Source organism: Heterocephalus glaber, unplaced genomic scaffold, assembly GCF_053883595.1.
Source record: "Heterocephalus glaber isolate CG9 unplaced genomic scaffold, H.glaber_assembly_v1.0 deba00001503, whole genome shotgun sequence".
NCBI lineage: Eukaryota > Metazoa > Chordata > Mammalia > Rodentia > Bathyergidae > Heterocephalus > Heterocephalus glaber.
The window spans coordinates 771,728-793,612 of record NW_028258323.1 but is presented as its reverse complement, the minus strand read 5'-3'; the positions used below and the strand labels follow the sequence as shown (position 1 = coordinate 793,612).

At 35.7% G+C, this 21,885-nt stretch overlaps 2 protein-coding genes across 16 annotated transcripts in view; one reads left to right on the top strand and one right to left on the bottom strand.

The window, feature by feature from the left end:
• Nucleotides 1-21,885, bottom strand: part of Arhgap24 (Rho GTPase activating protein 24) — a 400,876-nt gene that overhangs the window by 89,666 nt on the left and 289,325 nt on the right. The window lies entirely within an intron of this gene.
• Nucleotides 1-21,885, top strand: part of LOC110346867 (uncharacterized) — a 72,985-nt gene that overhangs the window by 35,394 nt on the left and 15,706 nt on the right. For 9 of the 11 annotated variants that reach the window (XR_015440744.1, XR_015440742.1, XR_015440748.1 and 6 more), the window contains 2 exons: nt 5,687-5,814; nt 7,863-8,044. The exons of 1 other annotated variant lie outside the window; for it this stretch is intronic. The gene's annotated coding sequence lies outside the window, so the exon portion shown is untranslated. Of the gene's footprint in view, nt 1-5,686; nt 5,815-7,862; nt 8,738-21,885 lie in introns of all 11 variants that reach the window. One more of the 11 variants, XR_015440743.1, reaches the window with a different exon arrangement.

The window sequence follows — 21,885 nt, the reverse complement described above, 5'->3', positions numbered from 1 at the left end:
GTTTGAATTTTATTCTTTTTGCAACTAAAATTAGCTTTGTAATCAGAATAGCTCAACTTTCCATTACCCTTGTGTCCCTCAGTTTGTGTCTGGCTCTCTGGTTTTCCTGAGCTCTGGTGCAGACATTTGGGAAGGCTGGATGTAAAACTTGCCTCAGGGGCCAGGAACCTGAACTCAGAGAGTACATGACATTTATATAACATGTCACCATCTAAAAGGGATGAGAACACTGGTGTTTTGGGACCAAATCCTTGCCACTATTAAGGCACCTGGGAGTGTTTTCCTAACTCACTTGTCATAAATATACTACAAGTTAACTCTATGTTTTCATTAAATGTAAGCTATTCTCTCACTGAGAAATATTAAAAAGATTCTCTATGTTCATCTCATTAAATCTTCAATTTATGCTTAAAGTTAAGAGTTTCACCTCATTATTCCACTCTAATAAAATAATACCAAGACCCCTCAAAAAGATTAGGGGCTGAAAGTCACTTGTTATACCCAAATTGACTGTCAACACAGGAGTTCCTACAAAGAATACTGTTCTGTATGTGCTTCTTTATATAAATACATATAAATTAATCTTAGATCATTTCCACCTCTCCAAAACTACTTCCAAACCCTTAAGCTGTGATCCCTGCCCCTAAGAAAGTGACAAAGAGCGTTTACTGAGAACAACAGGGTCTTCAAAGTCTCATAATTACCAATCTATTATCAAAGAAACAATAAAAATTTTTAAATTGTCTAGTTTTTAGAGGAAGGTAGTATAACTGAAGCCAAATAAGAATTTTAAAAAGAAAGTGTAGGAAAAGCTCCTAGGAAATGCCTCCAGAATTTTTACATTACATTCATTTTTTGTCACACATAATCTTTCATATCTAGTACAAATATATCTTTGAATTCCTAGAGCTAAACCATTTTCTAAGCATCTGCAATAAATTAAAATTTGATCTTTTCTGTTGATAGATTGATGCTATGCACCTCATAATTTTAAATTGAAGTGTAATTAGTGAGAATCTACAATGATTCAACTCAGCATATAATCATTAATTAACACTTAATGAACACCCATGGGTATATGTGGTAGTATTAGAAGTCAGCAAATCAGCCATAGTTTGGGGCATCTCATTTGGATCATAGGAAATTATCAACCTAAATCTGGCTAAATTTAAACAGAGATTGCCAAACAGTCATATTATTAAACTAAAAGCAAGATTCGTTAAAAACACCCAAATGAGAAACACTAGAGTATTTTTTTTCAAATATTAGGAAGCCAGTAGGCTGGGAGATTTAGCTCAGTGGTTCCAGCACCTGCCTCACAAGTGCAAGGTCCTGAGTTCGATTCCCGGTACCAAAATAAAAAAAAGAAAGCCACTAAAGGGGTAACAGATATGTGCTGTCTTTGCTGACCTGTATATTCATATATCCCAAGATAGAAAAAGAAAAGCCATATAAAGCCAGTTATTTGCTGAAGAATGTTTTGTAGTTGAAAGCAAGACTAAATGAAGGTCACTGGATTTCTCTTCAGTGGGTTATATAAATGTCTCAATGTTAGAAATCTCAATAATTCATATAGTAGGAAAAGATGGACCCTATTTGGAAGATCTGAAGGAAACAAACATTTAAACCTTTAACTTCAAAATCAGATCTGGAATTTCAGTCAGTTGTAATATGTTTGTTTAATTATATTTCATGAATAAGTGAATACAAATTTGGAGAATACATTGCTCCACGCATTAGAAGTCACTACTTATAGTTCTTTAGGATGTCTACAGCAACATACTGAAGCTCATGTAAGGAACACCTCTCAGTGGTTTACAAAAGAGCATTAAAACTAATTTGTTTATTAAGATTTTTAAAAAGTTATTTGAGAGGGCTTTAGACTATCAAACACTCCTCAGCACTACCTGTTCTGGTTTCCCCCTTCCCTTCCTCTGTTGTCTGTTGTCTGGCTCTTGGCCAAAGTTTACTACCCTTCTTTACATGTTTTCAACACAGCTCCTACTTAGAGCTCTATGGAGAACTTCCTGCCATTGTCTCTTGGACTGGAAATGTATCTTCCCTAATATGAAAGCCAGGATTACTTCACTATTTTGTGGTGATTCCCTTACAGCCCACCCACACTTTTGTAAATAATCCTTTTCTGTAGGAATCTCCTTAATTTATCCTGCTTTGAGTCTGTCACCTTTTTCAGTGAGGAGTCTGATACAGTTAAGTTTGTGCATGGGATACATTTGGCATCCTTTACATCACAACCTTCACCTCACCCTTAAAAGCCAGACAATCTAACAACTTCTCTAAAAAGGAAGACCATGGCAATCTTACTCTTAATTTAATACCACACCTATGTACATTTTATATACTTTCCGATTGCCAAGGTACTAAGATGGGTGAAAAAAGAATTTATGATGCTTAATATCCACCAGAACGTTATGATCTTATCAAAGGGGCAAAGCATGAATTGAGGGAAATGATAAAAAAGCATGAACTGAACACAGTCAGAAACCATCATTTATGATACAAAAAGAAATATCCCTCATTAAGCAAGTAAGAAACATCCTGCAGTACTCCTCAAATTTGATGGTTTTTGTGTATGTTTAAAAACAAATTAATTTTAAAAAAAGAAATAAACATTGACTATGTCACCAGGAAGGATTTCTAAAAGAAAGGGAACTTAAAAAAGTGTTTGGAGAAATATTCCCAGAGTCAGGGTGGTGCTGAGAATGGGGGAGGAATGTGAGTGCATGTGAAGGCCCAGCTCAGGACAGGGTCCTCGTGGCCAAACAGGCTCATGGTTCAGGTGACTTCCCCATTGCAGAGGATCTCCGAGATGGAGAGAGCAGCTGCAAAGCATCACTTCTGAGATGAGTTCACTTTGAGTAACCCCAGAGTATCCCCCTCATCCGGGGACTACCAGTGGACACCTGAAACCACTGGCAGTACTGAGCCCTACCTGCACTATGTTTTCCCTATTATGATAAACTTTCACCTTTTTACTTAAAGGAAGCATTTGACACCTTGTCTTTGGCATATCCATTTTGCCGGTATCACTCCTCTTACATTTGGGGCCAATGATTAAGTTAAATGAGAGTTGCTTGAATGCAAGTACTGCGATTTGCTGATAAGTTGATCTGATAACTGAAATGGCTATTAAGGGACTGTGGGCTGGGAGCTATACCACTCCCGGGCAGGATGGAGTGGGATTGTGTGAGATTTTATCACTCTACTTAGACGGGATGAAATTTAAAACTTATGAATTATTTGTGGAATTTTCCATTTAATATTTTTGAATGGAGGTTGACCACATGTAACTGAAACCCTGGAAAATGGACATGCAGATAAAAAGGGACAGCTGTAGGAGGCAGGTCCTAAACTAATTAAGAACCATGGATACAAAGACATAGTTGACTAAGATGATTAAGACATAGTTGTTCCTAAATAGCATGCTGTCTCCTCAAAGAAAAACATAAAGATACACATCTCCAATTTCTAATCCTAATAAGAACAAAGGCATTCAGCATCAATGCAAATACACCCACACACCAACTCATACACCCACACTCTCATGTATGCGCACGTAAGAATATACATCATTGCCAGTAATTATGTATCAGGCAGAAATTCATTTGTAGGTGAGATAATTAAAAAAGAAAACATATAAAGTTGGAGTCATACAAGAAATCAGTTTCAAAAAGAGGATAAAGTGCATGAGGCTTGACAATTATTAAGACATACTTTTTTGGCTATATTTACTTAGGTTTCATGTAGCAATGCAGGGGAGAAAAATATGTTAAAAATTTAAATATATGTAAAACATTAAAGAGAATGAGCTAGATTTGTTTGGGTATCCATTTTTAGTTGGCAGTTGCAGGGATAGCAAATGATAACTTAGTCACAGGAGGGCTTTCCTTTTTCTTGCCACCTCTGAATATATTAACACTGGGAACATATTAACGACTACAAAGGAGAAAAGTTGCAATTTGAAAATCCAATATAGGAGCTAAGAGTTTAGTTAAGGCAAGTTCTTATTTAATGGCTAGGTGTCTGAGTAAGCAAGAGTTCATGCAAATCAGATGTAATTCTCTATTCATTTTGTTTTTAATTAACACCAAAAGAATCATCAGTTCCTTGCATAGTCAGTCTCTATTTTTACCAATATGTGCCCTCCTGCCCTAACCTTAACATTCTCACTCTTCCTAGAAGAAATAACAAAACTATCTCCCTGTTTATAGAGTATAGAATAAATTAATGAGTGAGGAAATTTTCCTTGGATATGAGCTTCTGATTAAATATAGAGAGCCACTGTTTTTTCATTCCCCATCTTTCTCTTTAAGAATCAATGAACCAATCTACTACCTCCAATTATGCTGATGACTGTAGTACCCAATCTTACACACTAACAAATCTCAAAACTAGTAAGGACAAAACTTGGAGACTTAGTATTTATGTACATGAAATACGGAGTCAGTGTGGTGCAATTTTCATAGATCTTTCTGGTTTTCAGCTTATGTCGGTTTGTAAAGCTAAGGCTAGGATGGTACAAAATTTAAGGGGCACCAAAGTACCCAGTAAGCAGGATAAGTGATATTTTAATAATATATTTTTAAAAAGTTAATATAGAATATCCATAATGAAAACAATATCAAAATAAAGACAGAATCCCTACTACTGATTTTCCCTTTTGCTTTATGCTCCAACATAAAGTGATCCTGGTCCTAGTGGTTTGAATACCATCAACACCAATTGGTACCTTCTTTCTGAGGGCCATTCTGTCTACTGAGCACATCACTTCTTGCCAGATGACATGGCTGTCACCATTTATTTGAGTACAAGAAGTGATACAGAGCACTGTAAGCAGCTTTCTTACATGAATGATGACTTTTATTATGCTGGAAAAGTCTATAATGTGTGCTTTGTATGCTTAAGTTAGCACTATAATTCTGTAATATCTGTGATAGCACTTCAGTATCTTTCTTTTGTGAGAAGGATGAAAATGAGAGACGGCTTGCATATTCTCTCTTTATCATATGGCTCCTGCATGTAATTCAGTTCCTTAATGTGATGTGGTTGACTTCTACCACTGGGATAAATACAGCTTAGCAGTAACCATGGTGCTGAGATGAAGTGAGCTGATGAGCTAATTTCACCTCCTTCTTGGCAGATGTCCAGTGTTCTAATTGGCACACAGGTGACAGTGCCATGCAGATACCAAGGTGAATCAAATGAGCAAAGTGACCTGTATACATACACAATTCACATCATCTGCGTACTTGAAACCAGGCATACAAAGTCTTCCTTTTGCTTTGTGAAATGTGGAGGTGGGGGATACTGATTCTGGCAGTCCTGCTATCATGATTTATTACGTGTTAAGGTAAAAAGCCCTTCATCTGTATTTAGTAATAATGTGCAACAACAAGCTAATGTGCAACGTGAGTTTGGGAAGAAGACTGAGGTGCAGAGGAAGCCAGCTGCAGGAGAATCCTCTTTCCACACGGAGCACATGCAAGGGTGGTTCTTTATTTCTCCATTTTCAACCAGAATTAATAAGCGCATCACACAGTGGCTGTTGCTAAAGAGGAAGAAAAATTGGCAACAAGAGAGAAAGGGGAAAAGGAGGAAGAAAAGGGAAAAGGAGCATGAATGGAGACATACAGTATTTTGTAATCACTCTGAATCTTTTCTGCAGGGATAAGAGGATTTGAAAAAAATCCCACATGAAGTACGTAACTGGTATAATGTGTCCAAATTGGTGGCTGACCACACAGCCGGAAGAAGATCCAAATGACCCCCCTTCCTTTTCCCTTTTTCAGTAAGGTAAAACTGGATCCTTCACCTTCTTTTCTTGGTATTTTACAATTCCATGAAAATTATTTTAAATAATTATGGCCCTTATCCCTACTACAGCACCCAGAATATCTCTAAAATTTTTCCTAATAGAAGCCAAAAGCAAATCAATTTTAATTTAAGCAGCTTTGGGTAATTAAGTTTAATAAAAATCAAGCGACTAGTTTTAGAAGGTCTTCTGTCACTTGAGCATAATTTTGGGTTTGCTTCTACAATTAAGGGCAACAGCTAAGCATCTGTAATTTGATTTTTTCCCTCACTGGTCTGTTTTTGAGTCATGTGATATAAAAGTTCACTCATCAACAAAATGCAATTACCTGAAAATTTTAAGTCAGCAGCTATTTAATAATATTGTGACAAGAGCACTTTTAGTAGTTTATTTTCACAGGACTAATAGTCATGTCAGGGAATAGCCACTTAAGCCACTGAAACTAATCACTTATTTTGAATAGCTTTGCTTTCTTCCTGATTATTTTTTGCGTTGAGAAAATAAACCACATAAAAATAGTATGAAGCTTTAATATTTAATTTTAAGTGCCAAGTTAAACAATAGGTATATTTCATTCATTAGTCCAAGCAAAGGAAAAATATTTCTCAGTTTTTAAATTTGCACATCATTAGAGGCATTATATTGCAATAAAAATCAGTACTGGTGTAAATAACAATTTAAATTCTGTCAAATTTTCTTTAGTAGTATTTCTCAAATAGTCTTTATGGTTCAGTTAGAGATTCCATATGGGAAAAAGTTAGCCAGAATCAAATACATCTGAGAAAATACAGGTTACAGGTTAACAAGTTTTGTGTTGTATTCCTTAGAACTTTCCAGTCTTATTTAGAAGTGTTCTATAAAATTCTTATTATAGCCGGGGATTTAGCTCAGTGGTTCTGCTGCCTGCCCCACAAGTGCAAGGACCTGAGTTCTATCCCTGGTACCAAAAAAAAAAAAAAATTCTTAGTGTTTCAGTTAGCTTTTCCATCACCGGGATGCAATGCTCAACACTTAGAACTTAAAAATGGAGAGGTTTCATTTGGGTCATGGTTTCAAGGAATTTAGTTCAAGGCCAGCAGGCTCCAAGGCAGAAGCATGGCAAAAGGGCATGGCAGAGCAAAGTTGCTTAGTTTATGGTGACTGTGAAACAGAGAGGGGAGCAACCCAGAGAGAAGAACCCAGGAACCACATGTAGCACCCAAGGTCATGAATCCAGGACCCACCCAGACACATCCACAAGTGTGCTTTACTAATCTGCTCGGGGTTTCTTAATACAATCAGATTGAGATCATGATTAGCAGTCATACCAAGAGAGAATAGTATATGCAAGCTCTCTTGTATACTGGATTAGGGAAACTTTGTGAATCATCTTAAGAGTCTTAGGGGGAAAAAACCATAAGATTTTTTAGAAATAAAAACAACAATTAAGAGTTTAGTTTTATACTGTAATAGCCAAGCTACAGTAAAACCAACTTGAAACAGTCCAGCACTTATCAGAGACTTTTAGATTTTTAGATGCTTTTGGCCAAATAGCAAAGTGTTTAGTTAACTGGAAAAATTATTTGACCTAGCATTTCTCTGAATATGGAATATAAAAGTGTACAAAATTTCTTATTTAAGAAAGACATTAAATACAGAATTTTTGGTCTTATCAGTAATTTAGGAGAAACACACACACACACACACACACACACACACACAGCTCATTCCTATCCTTAGTTAACTATTCTTAAAGCATATAGGAAAGTAACCTGTTTGTTAGTGAGAAACACAAAAAAGAAAACTGGAATATGGGACAGAACAATTAAACCCATCACCAAATCTCAGATCAGTTTCAACTGGAAAGTTTTAAGTTTTTATCAAATTTCAAAACTTTGGTCACATCTGATTGGCTTTGCTCACTCCATTTCAGACAGTACTGACCGTCTCTTTGAAAACAGATTTGTGATCCAGCCTAAGGGGAATGCACTGCGAATAAGGACAAGCCATGTGATTACCAGAGCATGGAGGTTTTATTTTCTTCTCTCAGGCAACCTTAAAACTGAGTGGCCAGTTTAAAGCTGGACGGCTACATGAGAAGGGGAGCTATGGTGTTGTATCAACCTACACTGGAATGTGGAAGTGTAAAGGGCTTGGATCTGCTCAGTATGACCATTTGGAAACAAAACTTCCTGAGAAAGAAAGTATCATAATCTCTAACTAGACAGACCGGTAAGTAGGCTGCAGTGGTTAACTGGTATATTCACCATCTAAGATTTACAGAGATTTTGAAGATCTTCAGGGGTCTCTACTGCAATGCAAGTGTCACATATCAAAGGTGCTCTGAAAAATGGGATTCAGTCAATATGTCCTATTGACAGTTTAGTAGATGGATTACCAACAAAATGAGTCATCTGTTCTGATTAGTCCAGCTACAATAAATATTTTCTTTCCTTTTGGCAAATAAATTGCCTATTGGCTGCAAGCTGAACATTCCTGGAGGAGCAGTATTGCAATAAATTCTTTAAACCTATTGGTAAGTTAGTCGGAGCAATAACTTTCTCATATGTGATCTCAAATTCTTTGCTGAATAAATAAAATGCACCACACAAAAGGCAAACTGCGGCCTAAGAATGTTGCTGATCACATGCAAGTTTTCAGGACTTTGTAATATCTGAAATCCAAAAGTACGATGTGAAAATCTGGCCACCCATCAGATGTCTTGCTAGTGTACTTTATGATAGATACCTGGAACGTGAAGAAGAAAATTTACTATGGGTTTAAAGTACTTGTCAGTTATTTTCACTGGGCTTCCATAATGGAACCTGGTATGAAAGAAATCACCCAAACTGCCTTCCTACTTCTTGTTCTTCAACATAATGCAATAACAGCAAATTAATTTCAAGGCAGGTCTCTTTCCAACTGGTAAGTCATTTATTTCTTTAATTTTTACAGTATATTTCTAGAACTAAAAACTGGAAAGTATGATCTACCTAGAAGAAATGAAGATAACTGCCCCTGAAAGAAAACCAGGTGGCTGTACTTAGCAAGTTAAGGTACTCAGCTGGCAAAGAATTCACTGTGCCTTCCAGGGTGCAGGGCACGTTTGTAACTGAGAAGATGTACTAGGAGTATAAATGGGAGGAGAGCATTTATTGTATGGTCACTATATGCCAAGCATTGTGGTTGGTATGCCACATAATTTATTTTATTCATTTTTCCCGTTTTGAAATTTATTTTAAAAAATTATATCAGCACATATTACTTACACAGAATAATGAGTCTTATTGTGACATTTTCATGCATACATATAATACACTTTGGTCATAGCCAACCCCCAACTCTTGGCAGTAATCTTGGAATGTAGGTTTTATAATCTTCCTACAGATGAGGTAACTGAAATTGAGAAATATGGAGTAATTTATTGTCACACAGTGGTCCATTTCTCCAGGATCAAGGATTACACTAGTATTTTTCAGTCTGCTTGTTTTAAGTATGTGGTAAGGTCTATAAAGAGGTCCAGACAAATCACAGGGCTCTTTGTGGTGGAGGTAATAATTAATAACAGTGTATTTCAAGAAATGTTGAAGCAACTTAATTTTATTCAGGCCATTTTTGTTTGGTTCTCCAACTCATTTTAAATGCCATAAAGGTCCCCTTTAAGACCTGTGCCCTTTCTTCCTTCCTTCCTGTTTCTCAGACATGAAAACATAGCTTGGGCCAAGAATTTAGCTCAGTGGTTCCGCCGCCTGCCTCAAAAGTGCAAGGTCCCAAGTTCCATCCCTGTTACCAAAAAAACCCAAAAAACAAACAAACCAAAAGAAACATTGCTTGCTGCCAGCTAACCTACTTTCACTCATCCCTCCTTTCTACTTAGTCAACTGTTTGTATGCCTTGAGTTTTTCTTATTTCTAAAAATGTGAATAGGTAATTCAAGAAAAAAGAAGATCTCAAAGGAAGTAAACTGGGAATACATAACATTCTATCTATTCCCTTGGAGAAAACACAGGGCATAACAGCACATTTAAAACACTGAAAAGTTATTCAGTGAAAAACTAAGTAGTATACATCACCATTTCCTAAATTTATTAGATCTAAGGCAGTTACTTCCCTTTTATACCATCAGAAAATTTATGTGAGGTACTCAGTTTCATAAATACTAACATTTTGTGGTACATACAATAGAAAGCATTTAAATATGGCCACAAAATAACGATGTTTGGTGTTTCTGTAAAAAATAGTTTAGAAAGAGGTGGATGCAAAGGGTGAGGGAGAGAGAGGGGAAGGAAAGGGGATAGAAAAAGGAAAGAATTGAAGAAAAAAACTTGAAATAGAGCTTTGCAAATGGGAAGGGGTCCAAGAGTGGGAAGGGGCCAGGAGGGATGGGAAGGGTAGGAGATGAAAAAAGAATTAAGATGTGTTATGTACATGTACCAACTCCCCACGATAAGTGTGCTACATTCATACACTAATCAAAAAGTTACATAAAATTACTATTGAATAAAATAAGTTGTGGGTAAGACAACAGTAATTCTTGGTTTAAAAATCACACCTCAATAAAAATGACTTTAAAAACAGGCAAACTAGGAGGATTTTGAGCTCACACTGCTTCATAAATTCAGTGCATAAGCTGAGTCTAGAAATTATAGGTAATGAATTATGGGATAAATGTATGCCAAAAAAAGGCAAGGAGAAAATCAATCGTTTGACCTCTACTTAAAGAAAAAAGCTTGGTCTCACATCAAAATTGGCAAGTGCATATTCGCTTAAATGTTTTAAATTAATATAAAATCATCTACATTGTGTATATATAATTTCACACTTCTCCAAATTCAACCAATTTTTAAATGGGCTAATTAAATGAATATCTAGAAGTGGTGATTAATGGCTTCAGCTGTGTGGGTATGAAGTTATAGGAGCTTATCCTTCTTAAGAAAAATGGCCTTTTCTGCTATGGCAAAAAAAAAAAAAAAAAATCGTATGGTGCTCAAATGTGAGTGGAATTTGAAAGACTGACTTCATTCATCCAAAGACACCAGCCCTGGAATCCCAGACTCAGCCATTTTGATCCCTAGGAGAATCCATTAACCTCCTGGTGCTAGGGACACTGCCGTCTCAAGAAGGTATTGTATCAAAAATGATCTGCAGGACATAGCAACTTTAAATTCTGCACTTCACTTAGATTTTCATGTAAATGTATGCTGCTTCTGATTGCTGAACACTTTATTCTTTCCCAAAGTGTTGGATGAAAGGATTAGCGCTCTTCATATCACATATTTATCTTGAGAAAGGAAGGAAATATTTGATATTAAGAACAAGGAGAAAACATACTGAAAGGAAGGAAACATTTGATATTAAGAGTGTGAGTACAAACAGGGAGACATTGTTTAAACATCATTACAGACCACATTTTCTATTTGATAATTTTCTCTGGCTGCTCCAATTTTACTTTGCACCATAGGTTGACATGATAAACATTTAAATATACATATTACTTTAGTCATCTGGTGTCTTTGGTATGTTAGTCATTTTAATGCTGTATAACTTAGTTCATATTTTCACTAATATCTTTATCATCTTAATTATTCTGTGAATATCTTTACTATCTGAGGTGTATCATATTTTTGTACTATCGACCAATATGAAATAAATATAAATTGTATATTACAAGTGACAATCCTGAATTTCAAGAATATTCTAGGATCTTGAACAGCATTGGAAAGAAGCTAAACTTATAAATTTAGTGTTCATTTTAGATTTAATTTTACCAGGGGATTTGACCAGATAATATCTCAAAGTATATTTTGTCTGCAGAGCTTATTATTTTTGCTGCATAAAAAGTCTTGTTCTTTTAATCCTTGGATACTATTCAACACCCTTTATCTGTTAAAAATAATTTATCCATCTTTTCTTTTTCTACATAATCGAAATAGTCATTTAAACAGCAAATAAAAACTGGTGACCCCTGCAACTATAGGCTAAGGTGATGATAGAACTGAAAGAGACCGCTGAGTACTGCTTGTGGCCCAGCCAAAGCCATTTACTGATTAACTGACCTTGTCCCAAGTGCATGGGAGGTGAAAATGTATTTTAGTAACCTGTAGGATTTTGTTTGCTTTCTATTTGCTTTGTAAAAGATTCCTTCTATTCTATCTAGGGTAGACCCCATTTCCTCAGTTTTTCTTTTTTTAAAATTAAGGTTCAAAAAGAAAAGTGAAGAGATGTTTGACTCTTGGACAGGTTACTAATATGCTTGTGTTAAAATTCCCAGAAGCAAAGCTACCTGGTTAATCATTTTTAACTGCAGAATTCAGCACAGTTGTATCTTTAGCCACTAAAACTTTATACAAGTATTAAATCACTCCAACTTGGATCAGGAAAACTGTTTAATTTATCTCTGAGTATTTGTCTTTACATAAGAGAAGTGGTCAGTCACCGAGGTTCCAGCTCTGCCAGCTCTCCAGCTCTTCTGGCTCAATTTCTTTTAATATGTCAGTCTTTATTCATGTCCATAGCCCGACATTTTTTTTTTTTTTGGATCATTTACCCAATGCATCTTTTTTTGATCTTAAAAGAAATGTATCCTAGACTAACTCAATTTAGAATGGGCATTTCATGAATTCCAGCTGCAGTCAGCCATCTCGTTCTTTAATCAAGAAAGAGTGTCAGGCCATGTGGATATAAACAATTCTCTGAGATGTGTGCGCACATGTTTGTGCACAGAGCTGTTAGTGATTGGTGCAAAGGGCAGGGGAAAAACATTCTGTGGTCAAGTCAAGCAAATTGTGCTGAAGTTTTATCAGGGAGTTGCTGACACTCCCTTGAGCTGACCTACTCTGTGTGTGAGAAGGAGGCAGCTCTGGCTCTGTTTTCCCATTTTCAAACAAGAGTAAAAACATTGGCTTAATAATAAAAATAGCAGTGAAAAAAAAGTAATAAGAAAGTATTTCAAGGGGAATAGTTGTATTTTAATATTTTTGTCACAACTTCCTTTAGAGATTTTTCATAAAATTAAAAAAAGAGAAATAATGTCAGGCATAAACTGACAGTATAGGAAGTGTCTGTCTGCTCCATCCTTACCTTCCACTCAAACCACAATAGTTATGATTATGCGCGCGCACACACACACACACACACACACACACTTCTTTTCTTTTCTCTTCTTTTTTTCATCACTTGTCTCTGCTCTCAATTTAACTGCTCAAGATATTGAAAAATTACAGAGGAAAACTGGAAAAATATAGACAGAAGCTGTAAACAATGGGAAAATGCCATAAATAAAGGATAAGAAGATAAATGAAAAAGGATAGATAAAAATAGGGTGGAGAGAAAAAATAAAAGAGTAAGGAAGACAGCAAGAATCCATCTCCGGGAAGAGAGGACAAATAGAAAGCTGGCCGCTTTAGAATGAGTTAACACAGTCTTTTGATTTTTTGTGATCCTCTTTTTGGTCCCCATTTCTTTAGAGATTTGAATACTTATACCTGTCTTACTTCTATCAGAATGTGAATTTCTTTCTCTTTAAAAGCAATAATAATAATAAATAAATAATTTCTTTACATTGATCTACCAACATAGGACTGGGCCAGATCATTTATTTGGGTCATATTTAATATGATGAGTATTAATTTACATGTGTAGGAAATTCAGTACATACATGATCTTTTAAGGAGTACATTCTTTTAAAATAAAGGAACTGTTATCCATTCGTGTGCAGTTTGGGGAGTGATTTGCCTCACATTTGTTTTGGAGTTAGCAGTTACTTGAGGTAGGTGGAGCTCCTGCTTGAGTACCAGGCAGGGTTCATGTCAGCGTTCTGGCTGAGACCATGAGGGGCTGAGCTGGACTTGATGTGTCACCTTGGTCTTTCAAGACAGCTCCTCCTGGGAATGAGGACTGAGATGCTCAAGTCTGTTGGGAATCAGGAACTGGGGATGAGGAGAGGATGTCTTTGATCCATCCTGTCCTCAAATGGTAGATAGGCAATGTCTAAGGTGAAAGGGGAATAGAAACAGAATGATTTTTAAACCAAGCCCCTTGAAAGCTTTTGAGAGTCCCAACACCTGTACTGTATGGCCAGAGCTCATGGGATGCAAAGTGTTTGCTGTGCTACTGAAGCAGGATGGGTCACAAAGAGGACACCACGTGTTATGCAGCAATCCACACTGACGTGTGTGCATAGAGACAAGAGATAGAATGTCACACTTACGTGATGTTCAACAGAGCTCTCTGAGCAGAAATAGACATTGACAATTGCAACATAAAGATTTGAGAGGACAGGTGGGGAACAAGGAGGAAATACTGCTGTGACCCTGAGCAGCAGAAGAAAGAGGCAGAAAAGGGGGCAAAACAACTTGTGAAACAGGAGCTTATCCCTCTGTCTCAAAGAAACAACTCAATGGGCATAAAGTGTTTACTATGCAAATCAAAGGTGGAGAAGGGGGATGTGGCAGCATCTTAAATGCATTCTACTCATGCCACTTCTACAGAGAAATTCTCTAACACTGTTAAGAGGAGCCCAGGGAAGCTAGAATTACCAGCATGGCTTGAGAGTTTTCAAAACAGAGAAATATTGTTTTCTGGGTAGCGAATGGCTACAAGAGAAATTGATGGCAATATGTGGAAGACTCAGAAATATTTTTTTAAAAGACACTGGGAAGTTAATTAAAACTAATCATAAACATAAAAAGGTACTATTAATTTGATAGATTGCAAAATGATGTTGACCCCCTAAAATCAATGAAATAAATAAACTCCAGTAGATACTTCTGTTACAACTGCATCATTTCATTAAGACTTAGAAATGTGGTTTAAATTGCTCACTGAATCCGCTGAATATTCTATTTGTTTAGTTGTATGTGATATGGAGAAGTATATGTTTTCCAAAGAGTGGCAGCTCTTTCTATTCTTGCTTTTTTGTTTCAATAGAGTAAATATTCTTATATTTAAGTTCCAGAAGCCAAAAACTTTATATTTAAGTATTCTGCCAGGGAATTAAGATAATTGATCACTAAGTGTTGTGAGACATAAAAAACAATCTCCGAGATGTCTAATGGCTTTTCAGGGACATTTTGGGAACTGGCATTAAATTTCTGTATTTTTAGGTAGGCAAGCTAGAAACGACATCAAAATGCTAAGAAATAACACAGAAATGGTCTAGCACTAATCTGATGGAAGTTAGTCTCTTGATTATTAGTCTTCCTTTCATTTGCTACTTAAGTAAATTTCCCCAAAATAGCCTTTGACTACATACTTTACCATTTCTATCAAGAGTCACCTCTGATTTCAAAAGTGGTATAGATAAAAATCAGAGTGGATATACCTCCAAGGTATTTGAAATCAGAATTATGAATTCTGCCCTAAAAATTATTGATGTCGACAATCCCAAAACACGTTGTAAAAGAGGATTTCTCCCCCCTCAGGAAAATAAACATAAAAGATGAAAAACCCGGCTGCTTAGGTTGCATGGAACAAATGCCATGATCATTTGTATGTGTGTCTCATTAGGGTCCTGCTGGCAGGAGCCCAGGTGATCTACTTGGAACTCATGCTTCCAACATGAGAAACTGGCCAGAGCGTAGATAAACTGGCCAGGCTGTGCCTTATTGTGTTCTAAACTCTTCAGTGTGAAATTCCCCATGGAGAGCTGCAGAAACTGGAAGCAAACAATAAGTGAATTATGTCCTATATCTTGGTTCCTTTACTAATTTTCAGTTTTATTTCTTGCTTACTAAATAGTCTAATGAATAATGGCATTTGGTCTATCAGCATTATTTACACTCCTAAGTGATTCAATTTTACTTAGAATTGACAAAAATAAAACAGTTCCACTGCTAATCGTGTCTGTTCTGGACAAGCCTTCTGTACCTTCACAAAAGAATGTAGGTCATGGAGGAGGAAAAGAGAAGAGACATACATACCCTCTTCCTGAGTACCTCTTTATTTCTGTGACTTTTCCTTATTCTTTTCTTTGGCCAATCTTTCTGTGTCATCTCATAAATAGTTACCTTTTTCTTGTGTGACCTTCCAGTAAGCTTGGCTACAGACCCTGGCATCTTGGTTTCTATTTTGATGTCTCCATCTCCATCTCAGTATTGTTGCCATCAAGTAATATTAGGTGGTATGATCAAAAAACTTGGTAAATGTATAAATTAGAAAATTATTACAGTAAACGATGCATGGCCATTAATCCCTCTCAGAAAACTCCGTCTAACTTTGAACACACTTATCCCAACATTATTCCCACTATCTGAAGCAGTTCTGGTAATCCTCTATCATTAGTGTCTTTAGTTCCACTGTCATAACTACCTTGAAGGCCTGAGTTGATTAAAACCCATCTACCTTTCATGGTCATTTTGACTTTGGGGAAGAGTCAGAATTCACATAATTCCAGATCCAGTGGATACAGTAGATGAGGACACACTGTGATGTTTTTAATATACCTACTTTTCCATTGGTTGTCACTCTGCAGTGGCATTCATTGTATTTTTTAATCACACTTGTAAAGACACTTATTATAAAGGACTCCCAGAGCTGCTTCAGAAAGTGGCAACAATAATAGGATATATGTGTTCAAAGAAAAGGCGAGTGTCATGGGGATTCATGTATCTTTTACTGTTTAAAAATTTAAACATTCATCACATATTTGATCACAACTCATACATTAATTTCAAAGGTAAACTATCCTCAAATAAAGATCATCATTCCCCACACCAATCTTCATTTTCTCTGGTATTTTCATATCTTGTTTGAAAATTACTAAAGTCCCAGTGTGGAAAATTTTATTTTCTCCCTTAAGTCCCAGACTTAATTAGTCACGTAGCCCTATTAGTTCATTATCCAAAAATCTCTCTCCAGCTTATACCTCTGAACAAACTGATGTCCACTGCCTCAGTTCAGGTTATCTTATCGCTCACTCGGCTGACTATAACTGTTTTCTCTTGGGGCCTCCTGCTTTTGTGTCTTCCACCAGCAATTCCACCATTGCTCCATTGACTTCATGAAATTTTAGAATATTCATGTGTTATACAAATACTTAGTGGTTCTTACTGTGTTCCAGAGATTTAGAAGTTAAAAAAATAAAGTCTCAGTCCTAGTGAATTTTACATGGTATTGCCATATATTAAACTTGATAATTCCTCTGCTTAAAATCTTTAATAGCAATCCATCACTGGTCAATAAAGTCCCCAGTGAAGAGGCACAGAAGCACTTAGCAATCCTGTTCCCTATCAATCCTAATCTCACTTTTTCACTCTGATTTTCTAGACTGAGTATTCTATCTGCCATTGCCTGAAAAGCCTTTATCTCTTTGCAATCATTGACATCTCTATTTCCTTGCAAAATTTCTATTCAAGCTCTAAGACCAAGCTTAAATTTTTTACCTTCTCTAAAGTCTTTATTCTTCTAGCTTGACTAAATGGTTCCTTTTCGGTTGGCTATCCTTCATGCCTCCATCATTTCTCACATTCACAGATTATTACCATTCTTCCCTGTATCTCCTTAGCAGACTGTTAGTTTCTTAATTGCAGGAAAAAATGATATAGGCATCTTTGTGTCCTGAGGACCTAGAAAAAAAATTCCACCTCAGAAGGACTCAGTAGAGGTTTGAGTAATTACCAAGATAAACAAAGAAGAAACAGGAAGAGAGGAGTGAATAGAAAGCCAGGGGTAGGGATGCCTTTAGGGATGAAAGTACTGGTAATAAAATAGTAAGTGATGTTTGTCCTGCATTCAGTGAATGCTGAGGATTAGGTGTCATTGTTAATTGACAGCTGAGAGTGAAGGGACTGACTGTGCCTGACAGAGCTTTCATCTGCTTGGTGATTCATTTTCTTAGGGTGGCTTTTCATAACAGGGAAGCTTTGCTTTCCTACAACCCTGATATTGTGATGGGGAAGAAACTCCCTCCCTCCCTCCCTCCCTCCCTCTCTCTCTCTCTCTCTCTCTCTCTCTCTCTCTCTCTATATATATATATATATATATATTTTTTTTTTTTTACTAGAAAACTGTAACCCCTTTTTTAGCTCATGGGTTTGGGAATTAAAAAAAAGAAGAAAGAAGAGGCAATAAAAAAGGAACAACATAGTAATAAAAGTCTTACAGGGTCAATAAAAGATTCTGGCAGAACTCAGGTGATTTACACACAGATAAGGCATTTAGGGAGAGAGGTTAAATAATACTGTGCTGTGGCTTCTCTTGCTATTCTCAGCTGTAAATGATAGAAGTCTCAGCAATCATGGCATTATTTATAGAAGAGGCTATTTCAATTGCTGTGTAAACTTCAGGAGAATTAATGTGCAGTGCTCTAACCAGGGAGATACTTTGAGTTATCTCCTGACATCCTATCCATTTCGCTCTGTAAACACCAGCAGACAAGCAGCGAATAGTCTTGGAAAGCAGATGTGTGGTTCTCAATATTTGCTGGCCCTGCAAACATAGACACTCCTTGTGTACTGTTACCTGCAGCGGAGCCTCACAGAGCACAGAGTGAAAGCTATTTTACTACTTCTTGAGGTCTTCTATTAAAAGCAAATAATGATACCTCCAGTTTTTTGAGGCTTTTCCCTTAGCACAGTATTTCCTCTATACTTTTCAACATTAATTACATTTTCACTATCTAGGAAAGGCTTGTAAAGCTATAATTTATCTGTGTTTAATGACCAGGCATCATATTCAGTAAATACTTCTCTTTCCATCTTGCAGGTTATTTCTCAATGGAAAGGTGAAACTAGGTTCCTATTACAGTATCACTACAGGTCCATGTAGAATGCACACTGTTTAATTAAAAATTCTGGCATTTTCCTAAATGAATGATATGGGATATTCATCCTCTTGAAACAGTTATTCAAAGTTTAGAGGCAGTATGTTGATCTTTTTGACTGATATAGTAATTAACACAATAAAAACATCAGAATCTATAAATATTGTCCTCATACCAAGGCCACAAAAAGTGAGGTTTACTTTATTATATTATTTTTAGAGAATAATTTAAGAAACATCCTATATACCAATTTGTAAGGTAAGAATAAGATGTAAAAATTTCCAAAAATATGAAAAATTATAAAGCATAATTTTTTGTGCAAAAAAACAGGGGAAGTAAAAGATAATGGATAAATAGTAAAGAACACAGAGAAAGTGGTTGGTTTATGTGAAGAAAGTTTGGGTGTACAAGGATGAGAGTGCTTTCCTCTGAGTGCCAGACACTAAGAGATTGAACACTAAGAGACTGCAGAAAATGCAAATACCTCTATAAATAATGCATCATTTAGACTTGTACTAGGTAACCCCGGGAAAACGATGACTTGTATACGCCTCAGGATATTCTTCTCATTGCAAAATGTCAGCCTGGATATCTATCAGTAATTTAACAAGGTAAGACAGAGCCTGTTCTCTACCACTTTGTTGAAAAATGTAACCAATTAGAAAAAATAATTGCAAACAATTACAACATATTTTGAAAAAGATATTACACATGTGTCCTTTTTTTTTTTGTAAGAGCAGATCATCTTTCCATCATTTCTCTAATATTTAAGATCAAAATTCACCTAAACATTAGCTTTTGGAACTAGGAAGCCACACAACATGGGGAAAGGCGGGAACTTCAATGAAGGATTTTTATACTATGAAAATTTAGCGTCTATTCCCACAGGGCACTTAAAATAATGTTGCATTTTAACAACTGCAAGCATCTAGGCCCATGTTACTTTGTGACAGCCTGGTGCTGATGGAGACATTCCACAACCTAGATCATATTCAAATACTACTTGTTACATTTCCTCAGACTCGCCCTTTCTCTCCTAATGTTTAAAGAGGGATTTTCATTTGATATCATTAAGGTTTCCTAAAATTGGGCCTACCTGTCTTTCAGTGACTACTTCTTAGTAGAGATTTTATTTACAATTAATTAACTCTGGTTCAGGGGAAATTTTTCTATACTTGGATTAAAAAGTCTTAACATTTTAATCCTTTAGCTAATTATTAAAGGCTTCCTTTAAAAATTGTGATGTATAACATTAATATTTAATGTATTGATGAAAAACAATCCAAATACCATCACCATAACAAATAAATCAGTTTTCTTTGTCTTCCTCTTTTCTAGACATTTACATATAGAGGATACACACAATTTCTTGTATATTGCTTACAGAATTTACTATTTTTTTTTGATACCAGAGATTGAACTCAGGACCTTGCGCTTGCAAGGCAGGTGCCAGAACCACTGAGCTAAATCCCTGGCCCCAGAATTTGCTCTTGTAACTTCAAAAATTGAACTTGCCATATCACTTATTCTTATTTAAGTGTATCTATTAATAATAATACCAAACTAGTCAGTTCAATAATTATTTAGTTGATGGTGAGATCAAGGCAAGAGAAAAGATTAACAGCTTGTATGTGATGAAACCAGATATTGCATCTGTAATGACCCACAATAAACTGTATGAAAGCACAAATATGCCACCCATATAAATCCCCTTGTTTAGATATTGCCTTATAGAAAAGCATACAGGAGCTGTTTTCTTCATGTCTGTGTGAGTGTAGGGCTTAATGTAAAATGCTTTATTTTTATAATAATAATCTTATGGGAAAAATAGATGTGTTCTAGCCTCAATATTGTACCTGTTTTATGACATGGTTTCACCATCTAATCTATTCACTAATGTTATGGATAAGAAAATCTTTAATTAACACATTCAACACCCTAAGAATATGTTTTAATTTTACAATGCCAATCAGAAAATAGACATCAAATGTCTATCATTCCCTCTCTGTGAGTCACTTTGGTTAGCATGAACTCAAGACTATTTTAGCAGCGAGTCCAGAGAAGCACAGAATTTTGGTCTCTGAAGAGAAGGCTTAGTACTTTTGGGACTATTTTCAGGTACACTGATCATTCATCTATAACACACTCAACTTCCTTATGCCATGAGAATTAATCTGGAATCAGGATGAAAATTGAAAATGAAAAGCAATTGAAAATGAACTACGAGGTGGTAGTTCACTACCGTACATGAACTAGTTAAGCAATTCAAGTTGTAATTTCTAACTCACTTTTCAGAATGTTATACGAAGATTCTGTGAAGTTTGTCATATTACAATAAATAATTCATGTTGCCAGATAATGGACATTGATGATCATTAAATTTTTACTAAATACGTGGTTTGCTAAAATTTTCTTGGGCCCTTGGACAATGAATTCATTCTGAGTTTAGTCATTGCTAAATTAAAGATAAATGTAGGCTGTAAATGTAGTTTGAAACTGCATGAGATAAATGAAAATTTTCCACAGGACTGGAATAGTGAAGTTGTGACTATGGTTAATATTCATCTCTAATTTATTTGACAAGTACAACAATAAAACTGATGATGCACTGGGTCTCAATTTTCTCTGTGTAGGATTCTTATTTTAGGCAGCATATAGCTAATCCAGAACTTTGTTATACATAGTCAATATAAGAATAATCAACATAATCTATTCCTTCTAACTCTAGCTTTCAACTATTAAATTTAAAGGCTTGGATGTTAAATGGCCACTCTACTAGTCATAGTAACACACTATTTTGATGTTCCACATGGTTTTACATGAGACGTTATCAACTATTGCAAGTATATGGAAATATGAGAAGAGCTACTGTTTTCTCAACCTACTAAAGACAACTCAAAAAGATATGAAAGGTGTAAATTAAATTGTCAATTATTTTGACATGTGAGCTGCATAGTATGTGATTAAACAATATTTTTGTTATATTTCAAATTACTAAATTTCAGACACCCAATAAACGTCTAAAGAGGTGACTCTGAAGATACTAAAAATATATTATTGTATTTTCTAAGAAAATTAATAAAGCCTCTAAACTGAGTAGGAACTAATAAATATCTATATATTTCTATAGAAATGTATTATAAATTAGAATTTGTAAATGTGATCCTTGCTAGAAAAGCACAATTTAAAAGAGCTCAAATAAGGATATATCTTTTTTAAAAACCTACAAATAGACACCAAGATTCTGGATGCAAATATACACTTAAATTAGGTTGTCTGTGTAGATTACCAAGCTAAATGGCTAATGAAGTTA